Source organism: Diabrotica undecimpunctata, unplaced genomic scaffold (assembly GCF_040954645.1).
Source record: "Diabrotica undecimpunctata isolate CICGRU unplaced genomic scaffold, icDiaUnde3 ctg00000602.1, whole genome shotgun sequence".
Lineage (NCBI taxonomy): Eukaryota > Metazoa > Arthropoda > Insecta > Coleoptera > Chrysomelidae > Diabrotica > Diabrotica undecimpunctata.
The window spans coordinates 314,304-323,934 of record NW_027311910.1 but is presented as its reverse complement, the minus strand read 5'-3'; positions in this window follow the sequence as shown (position 1 = coordinate 323,934).

The following is a 9,631-nucleotide window of genomic DNA, read 5'->3' as shown; positions in this document are numbered from 1 at the left end:
CTGATCCTCGTGTTGTATTTCGGCGGAGGTCTATGTTTTGAAACGTGATTTAAACAACCTTGGTGGCCTGATATTTGAGACTCGTGTAATACATTTAAACTGGGTCGAGTTTTCAATCTTTGTTTAATGTAAAATGTTTACGTAAATATGTTACCTACCAGCTATGAATTTATTTGTTCTTTAATCAATTTGGAATATGTAATAATTTCTTAAATAATTGTTTCTCTTTACTAGGCTAATTGTCCCTTAATTTTTCCTTCTTTATTTCCTTGCTATATTTCCATTACAATGTTCATCACAAAATGAACGTCGGCAATGCTGGCAATGATGGGTTGTCATTCGACGTTTTTTAGACGGACAAAATTGACACATGGCCCGTTTTGATATAAAAGGGCATATTCGTTCTTGCTGCGGCTCCAGATTTAAAATATTTTTAATAAGCAACTTTACCGAGCAGTTCAAAGTTAACCAATTTATACGATGCTATAGCCAAGGTTTCGTCAGTTGTTCAGACAAAATGACCATAAATTTTTTTCTGGTGATGGTTTTTTCCGCTGTCGTTGTTGGTTATGATTATAAATTATCCAAAAGTTTATGCAAGCTATTTTTATCATGTCATAGACTAGGCAAAGGGGCCATCTTCTTGTTTTTCTGGAGATGTTCATGTTTCCGCAAATTTAGTTAAATGTGTTTACTCCGTACTTGGTTGCATTATAAAATTTAATGATATCTGGCTTTCTAGTTGGATCACATTCTACTGGGCCTTTGTGGACTGTTGTCAGAAGAAGCACATACTTATTTACTTTTGTCTTACAGGATACTATTGTTTTTTCACCACCGAAGGTAAGGAATGAACAATTTTACGATTTTTGAGATTTATCATCTTCGGAGGTATTTCTCTTTTATTTTGCCGTAGAGTACCTACCAACTATAGTTAAATTTATTTCCGTACACATCCTGAGTTAATTGTTTTACACAATATTTACCTAGAGACAGTCCATTGATTTTAGTTCTCTTTCCTAAATACAATTCTATATCGAACATATATTTGGTACCTACGTCACACAGCATTACTATTTTCAGTTCATATTTGACTGGCTTTTTTAAGATATACATCCGGAAAGGGCATCTTCCCCTAAAAGCCAGTAGCTCATCGATTACTAGGTATGATCCGGGCTTATAGAATGTTTTGCAGTTCTGTATAAGATCATCATATATTTCACAAATGGCTGCTAATAGATCTGTTCTTTTTTCTGTCTAGTCTAGACATTTTATCATCAAAACTTAAACATTCTATAAGAAATTCAAATATTTCACGGCTCATAGTTGATTTATATATCACACCAGAAATTTAGTCATCAAATATTTGTCTTGTCGTCAAATGTTTGTCTTTTTGATCAGAAGCACAAATAGGTAGTCCTAGGAGTGCATGCAATTCGTCAATATTCATTTTTGAGTTTTTAAGTTTTTCAACTTAACATTTTTGGGTCCCAACAGAAATTCCAGCATTTGTATATCCTACAATTTTTGCCAGAGACTCTGGACTCACAAAACAATGAAATACGTTTTGGAGTTTTAGTAGCGGCCTTTGGTTGAGGGGGCCACCTGTGTCCATTTTTACCTTTTAGACTCGACGGCAACCGATTTTGCTTTTCTTTAGCTGCAATTTCTGGAGATTCTTCTTCGTTTGATGGAGTTTGCTAAGGAGGATAGTTCTTTCCCTTGTCGATTTTAGAGCCATTTCTTTCTTTTCTTGAAAACACTGAAGTACTGTTTTTCCAATTCATTACTCTTTTTAGAATTTATTTTCTTAATACTGGATGGCAAGTCATGGTCGGAATCTCAGTCATTATCGGTGGATGGTTCGAACTCTGATTCAGATGGACTGAATGCTTCTAAAACGGCATCTTCTATTTCAGATCTACTTTCTGATTTATCAAAATTGTTATCCGATTCATCTGGCCAAAGTTCTTTATGGCACAGTTATTGCAACTTAGCTTCCAACTCCCGCTGCGTGTGAGGTCTGTACGTGTCTCTATTTTTTGTATTCATATTTCACGCTAAAAAAAAACAAAACTGATAATATCGTTGTTTTTGCAATTACATATAACGTTATTACTAACCTTCGTAACATTTACGAAGCTGTGCTCATTTGCAGGCACTTATAATGTAGAGTAAAGTCACCGCGCAGAAAAAAATTTGAAAGTGGGGGTCTAGCAAAGCCATTCGTGCAATAAACGTTATGCAGTGATGAGCTGGGTATTTTTACACTGTTGCATTGTTTCTTTTACTCGCGGTATTTAAATTTAATTTTGTTGTAATTTTACGTTTTGTAAACTGCGTAAATTATTTTTTAAAATTTTGTTATGTTTAATAGCATTTTTATCTGAAAATGATTTATTACTTCCCTTACCCCCCGCACTAATATTTATGAACCGGAACATTTTAGGCAAAAGACGGTCTTTATTTTTAATAACAATTTGTTCTTCGTATGGAATAGATGAAAACCCATTTTGCAAAATGTACTTTACAATATCAGATTTATCAATACTTACAGTTTCTCCCATAGCTTGCATTTTTTTAGGTTAATTTACCTGTATTTGTTAACACTTTAATTAAAAAAAAAAACTTCTAATATATCAAAAAACCCTTTAACTATTTACGACAGCGGTAACTTATCACCGGCGGGCGAACTTTCGACACCAAATTGTCTTTGTACCTGGGGTAATCGAAGGGTCAAATTTTATTATAGGAAATTTCGACACCGCGGCGTAAAGCAGGTAGGTAGGTAATTAGCGGCGATGGACATTTGCACCCAAGCAGGACAAGCGGGTTTTCCCAATATTTATTGTCACGGCGGGGGGCGTGGCACTTGTGTACTTGTGACTAAATTATTTCAGTTGTAATTTATTTCTTGTTTGACGTTGACTTGTGCACATATACGGATATTTAAAAAATGAGTTTGATAAAAAGTTCCCGTGGTCGAGATTTATTAGTGGTGAAGCATCATTCGTTCTCGAAACAGAAAGTGTTAAAAAGCGGCGAGATATTTTGGCGCTGCACCCAAAGAAACACTAAGTGTTCCGCAAAAATATTTACAATAGGCTGTGAGGATCTCACCATCACAAGAAGTGATTTGGTACATAATCATGAAGCCGATCCAAAAAAGCTTGAAGTAAAGATGGTAACCAATGCATGTAAAAGAAAAGCCCAAGAGGACATATCGGAAAAGCCTGCCAAAATTACAAGAACTGCTGTTGCTGAGTGTGATGCCAATTTGCTGACGGTTCCTGACATAGCTAGCATAAGAAAGAACATTTACAACTGTCGTCGTAAACTGTTACCAGGTCCGTTACCAAGAAGCATATCAGAAGTCCATAACGCGGTTAGTAATTATTCTCCTAAAACCTGTCGCAATGAAAGTTTTTTGTTTTTAAATCATCCTGAATTAAATGTAATTGTATTTTCATGCGAGACAAATATTCGTTTGTTGTAAATTAAAAACTTTGTATATAGATGGTACATTTTCATACAGTACCAAATATTTTCTACAATTATTTACTATACATGGCTTGGAAAATGGACATTATGTTCCTTTAGCATACTGTTTGTTAAAGGACAAATTGTCAATGACATACAAAAATTTATTTTCTTTATTAAGGTCTAAGATTTTTGAAACATTTCAATTATCATTAGAGCCAACTGAAATATTTGTGGACTTTGAAAAAGCAATTCACTGTGCTTTATTGTATATGTGGCCCAATGCAAAAATTAGTGGATGCCGTTTTCACTTACACCAAAACTGGTTTAAAAAAATTCAATCTTTGGGTTTGGTACAAGACAATGCCTGTAAATCCTTTCATTCGAGATTTAATTCTTCTTTTTATTCAACACATCCTTCTATTTTTATTTTTATTGAAAAGTTAAAAGAATTTCAAGTAGACACTTATGTCAAAATAAATAGTTTACATATACCAGCAAAAATCAAAGATACTACTATTAAGGCTAAATTGGCATTTTTAGAGAAAATGATGGATAAACTACGATCCCAACAAATACGTAGGTTAGATTTTATAAAAGCTGCATCTTATCATTCCTATAATAGCAAATAAATCATTGTATACAAGTATATTAACGGTAAAATGTACAAAAATTAGGTACTAGTTGTATTATATTTAGATATTATTACAGTTATAAAGAAATAAAATGCACATTACTTTTATTAAAATAAATAAATTAATTAATTATGGTATTTTATTTATGTCGCAGCTATTTATTTGGTGTCGAATATACCTGTAAGGTAAAAACGGGAATTGGGGCTGGTGTCGAAAATTGCCATTAAATTTTAGTCGCTACCTGCTTAGTGTCAAAATTTCCTACGCCCCTTATCACAGTATTAATTTAGAAAATAAAAATTAATCCCAGAAATACCAGAAAAGCCAATCCGTACACTCATGACCACTTCCCTACTTAAGTTCTTAAGTACTTATCCATCCTGAAATAACATTTCATTCCGCGCTCGCAAGGTACAGCTTGTGGCCAATCCAAATAAAGCATCGGCAAATTTAAATTTGCCGTACTTGGCAATTAAATGTGTATGGAGAGAAATGTATGTTTGGTTGCTCGTCAACTAATATTCCGTTAATTTTTACATGTAAATCGTCAAACGTGGCTTTTTAAGAATCCACACAGGCGGATGGATGTCTCGGATTTCGGATCATTAATTTAAAAAGTGTCTTACGCAGGGATCACTTAACGCTCAGATTGGTCGAATTCTTTTAAAAAGTTTGAATGAAATTTAATCCGGTCGAATTGGTCGAATTGTTTTAGAAACCATGAATTATTATCCTACTGACCCTGACTGCCGCCATAGATATCTTTACTTACTTGGTCCACTAGTAATAAATTTATCAGAATTAAATGGGAAACCGATCTGCATACATGGCTTTTACCCGAGCCTGCTAGTAATTATTTATAAAGATCGACATAAATAAATAAAAATATGTGTAAATAATACTCACCGCGTATATAATACAAAGTATTATGAAATAACAACTAGCTACTGTAAGACCATCTCCTTCAAAATGAAAACTATCATGTAGTATAAAGTCAGTATTTAAAAGAACATTTGCGAGATTCATAATGAAAAATAGAAAAATAAATTTTCCAATGAGCGCGTTAAACATTTTCGTTGATGTAGAAAGATTTTTATACAAAAACTTAATATTGTTAAGATTTTTATAGAGTATCTTGGAGTTTCCGGTATTTAAAAATGTCTGTCGTGTAGAGCCCAAAATAGCACCCATTGCTGTCGAAAAAATATCTGTTATCTGTAGAGTGTAAATCACACTAAAAACTGCTTTAGTAAAAATGTAGCTCCAAGAAAAAATACCAAGGTTGTGCAAAGCAGTTCCACCAGGTAAGTTAACTTGAAAAAATACAGCATTAAGTACTAGGAAAAAAGTTGAAGCAATGTAACAGAAAAATTGTAGCAAACTAATATTTGGCTTACAAGGAAGTTTTCTGTCTATAGCTTTTAAACTGCTTATATAAATCATCCAGTACTTTCTGTTTATAATGACAGACTGCAAACTAGTGAATTGAAATACTATAAAGCCAGCTAATGACATTGTTTCCAAGAAACTCATCTTTGCATATGCAATATGATAGACCACTACGAAGATATAACATAGTACACATGTTAAACTAAAAATAGTCTTGTGAAGTAGCTGAATCGTTTGATTATTTGAAATAGTTGGAAAAATTCCTAGAATTACACCTATGTTCAAATAAAACTTAACCAATCTTGTATAACTTTTAATGGATATTCTACAAGACATTTTTATTGTGATAAAATACACAAGTTTGTTTGTACAAGTTGTTATAACGACAAAAGTTATAATAATCATGTAGACAATTCAATATTGTGGAAAAATAACATTACTATTACGCAAATTGTAACCTCCCCTTAAATATAATGGTCTACCTAAAAGATTAATTTTAAAGATATAAGGAGAAATGCAATAACGATATTATGCAATTGAATTATATGATTCATTTTTGGACGAGAATGGAAATACACAACGAAACCCTTGGAAAACAGAATCTTTAGAACTTTATTTAAAGTTTAAAAATTATTTAACAAATTATCAAAGAAGATTAATTACACCTCATTACAGCAAGACACCTCGTTTTTATGAAGTACCGAAAGTTCATAAAGCGAATACACAATTTAAACCTATTTCGACACCTCCTACGTAACCAACAAATTTCGGTTTTACACTTTTTTTCATTTTCATACTTCTAAACAGGTAAACTAACGTCTGCAATAATTAACAATATTTCTAATAGAAGGCCCCCAAAATTAGAATGTAAAATGTCGTAGTTTGATTGTAGTATACCTACTTTCACTTGTTTTCTTCTATTTTTGTAAACTATATTTATGCAGTACTTTATTCTTTTGTGTAGATCCCTGGTTTATATTTAGTGAGAATGACATTTCTTATGTATCATTACCTTATTTTAATTATTAACTTACACTTAGTCTTCTAGGACTTGTTTTATGCAGTTACTATATCTCTTTTGTAATGAATAATAAACAACCGACTAACCTATAAACTTAATAACTACCAACCAGTGGAACAGGCCGGATTCAGGAAAGGATACAGCACAATCGACCATCTACATGCGCTTAAAATCTTAATTGAGAAAACCAATGCCGACAATTGATACATGATATTTACCAAAACGCAACCATGACCGTAATTCTGGACGACAAATTAATAACGGATAATATAAAAGTTAAACGAGGAGTCCGACAAGGCGATATAATTTCACCTAAACTGTTTACCTTGACCCTTGAAGATATAATAAAATCAACAGATTGGGAAAACAGAGGAATATGTATTAACGGAAAGTACCTAAATCACCTTAAATATGCGGATGATATACTCCTGATCTCCTCGGAACGACAAGAACTAGAATTAATGCTGAATGAACTTCATGAAAAATCACTGCAAAAAGGCCTAAAAATTAACTTCAACAAAACAAAAGTAATGACAAACACGGAAGACCGAGAGGCAATAAAAATACAAACAGAAAAAATAGAACAGGTAAATGAATATATCTATCTAGGACAAGCAATCAGAGCTAACAGAGAAAATCAAACAGCCGAAATATAAAGACGAGTAAGAATGGGATGGGCAGCGGCAAACTTTCTTACGTTCTAAAAAATCAAACAATCCCTCTATACTTACGAAGCAAGGTATATAACTCCTGTATAATACCGGTTCTCACATATGGAGCACAGACATGGACATTTACACAGGCCAATTTGGATAGGATAAGAAAGGCACAAAGAGCGATGGAGAGACAAATGTTGGGTATATCACTTAAAGATAGAAAACATAACCAGTGGATTAGAACCAGAACAAAGACAGTAGACGCGATAGAACAAGCAGCAAAACTGAAATGGAAATGGGCTGGACACAATGAACGTCTCCAAGACGGACGATGGAACAATGCCATCGGAAAATGGCGTCCATACAATGCAAAGAGATCAAGAGGCAGACCACAGATGAGGTGGAAAGATGACATCAGGAAACAATGAGGTCCCACATGGCAGAGAACAGCTCAAGATAGGGAAAGATGGAGAGAACTGGGGGAGACCTACATCCAACAATGGAAGGATAGAGAATAGGTTCAAAAAAAAATATCTCTTTTGTGTAGAACTTTGTCTTATTTGACATATCAAGTAAAGTTTATATGTATTTTTGAGTTGTTTATCAATAATTATATTTGCATATTAATGTCTACATGCTTTTACTCATCTTATAATTTTGATATTATTGTTACCTTACTTTAGGTGCTCAGCCATCCTGAGTACTAATTTTTTTTAGATTCATTCAGTAGCAATGTTCATTAGCTATTCATTTCTATGAGATATGATCTCTATATTAAATATTTACCTGACTTTGCTTATTTGCCTTTATTTTTATATACTTTGCTGATTTGTCTTTAATTACTAACTAGACTTCATACTATGTGTATAGTATGCTATCTTGTAAAGGAAGTCGTTGTACTTCCGAAGAAGAATTTCTTAAGACAAAATTCTTCAACAATGTATTTCTGAATATATCAGATATATTGCCGCTTTATTATTAATTTAAATTAATTTTCTCCTTCACGTTTAGTCCGATGAATACTTTAATTCATTGGGTAATATGCATTTATATTCCCTTGAGGGTTTGCCTCAAAAACTGTATATATTATATTTATTAAATTTTTATTATAAACTTTATGCTACACCACTGTAGTGGCGACTTTAACTTTTCCAGAGATATTCTCTGTAGTAATTTATTAATGGTAAATTAATAATTTTAGTTTGACGGATACTACAATTTGTTGGGAAGTATTCAATTTCCCTAAGTTATACTCTAAATTTTTTATGAATAATAATGTATAATCATTAATTGAACTAAGGGACCTATAGCAGAGAAGACTGGAGTTACAGGATTTCGGTTTCAGAAACGTCAAAGAAACGTACGAGCACGTCAAACACGGCATAAAAAAGGCGGCATTAGAAGCTTTGGGAAACTTGAGAAAAGAAATACCTAACACAAAGTAAAAATAAACAAAGAAACCAAAAAATATATTGAGGAGAAGAAAATTCTATATATGAAAAGTATGAGCACCCAATCCCCAGAAGACACACAGAAGTACAAAGAGAAAAACAGAGAAGTAAAACGAAGAACGGCAAAAGAAAAGAATGAAGAATGGGAAGAAACATGTGCACAAATTGAACAATACATAGGAGAAACAAGGAATTCGGAATCCTGGAAAATATTTAAATCTTTACGGAAGAATAACAACGAAAAGGTCCAAATACAATACATATCAGAAAAAGAGTGGGAAGACTACTATAAAGAACTACTCACAGAAAACCGCCCAGATTTCATAGAGAGAGACACAGAACAGGAACAACAGCAAAATCAGAATAAAGAACAGATTGAGATAACACTAATCGAAGTAAAGAATGCCATAAAGACTTTAAAGAACGAAAAATCAGAGGGACTAGGAGGAATAGTTAATGAACTAATTAAGTACGGAATGGACAAACTACACAGAATTATACACGAAATGTTCAGTAAAATGGTCCAAAGCATATATAACCTCGATACATAAAAAGGAAGATAAGAAAAAATGCGGGAACTACAGAGGCATCAGTGTGATAGCATGTATGGGCAGGTTATATGAAAAAATACTGAAAGAAAAACTGGAAAAATCTATCTCAAATAAAATCGGAGAAGATCAGGCGGGGTTCACGGCAGGAAAATCCTGCATAGACCACATATATATACTCCAACAATTAATTGAAAAAAAAATGGCAAAAAATAGACCAGTACACATGGCATTCATAGATTTAAAAAAGGCATATGACACGGTCACCAGAAAACAACTATGGAACACGATGAAGGAAATCTGAATAACTCAGAGGTTAATAGAAGCCGTAAAAAACCTTTACAACAGCAACAAGGTAAGAGTTAAAACCGACAACAAATACTCCAACGAATTTAATACCACAAAAAGCTTATTGCAGGGATGCTCTACATCTCCGACACTGTTCAAGATA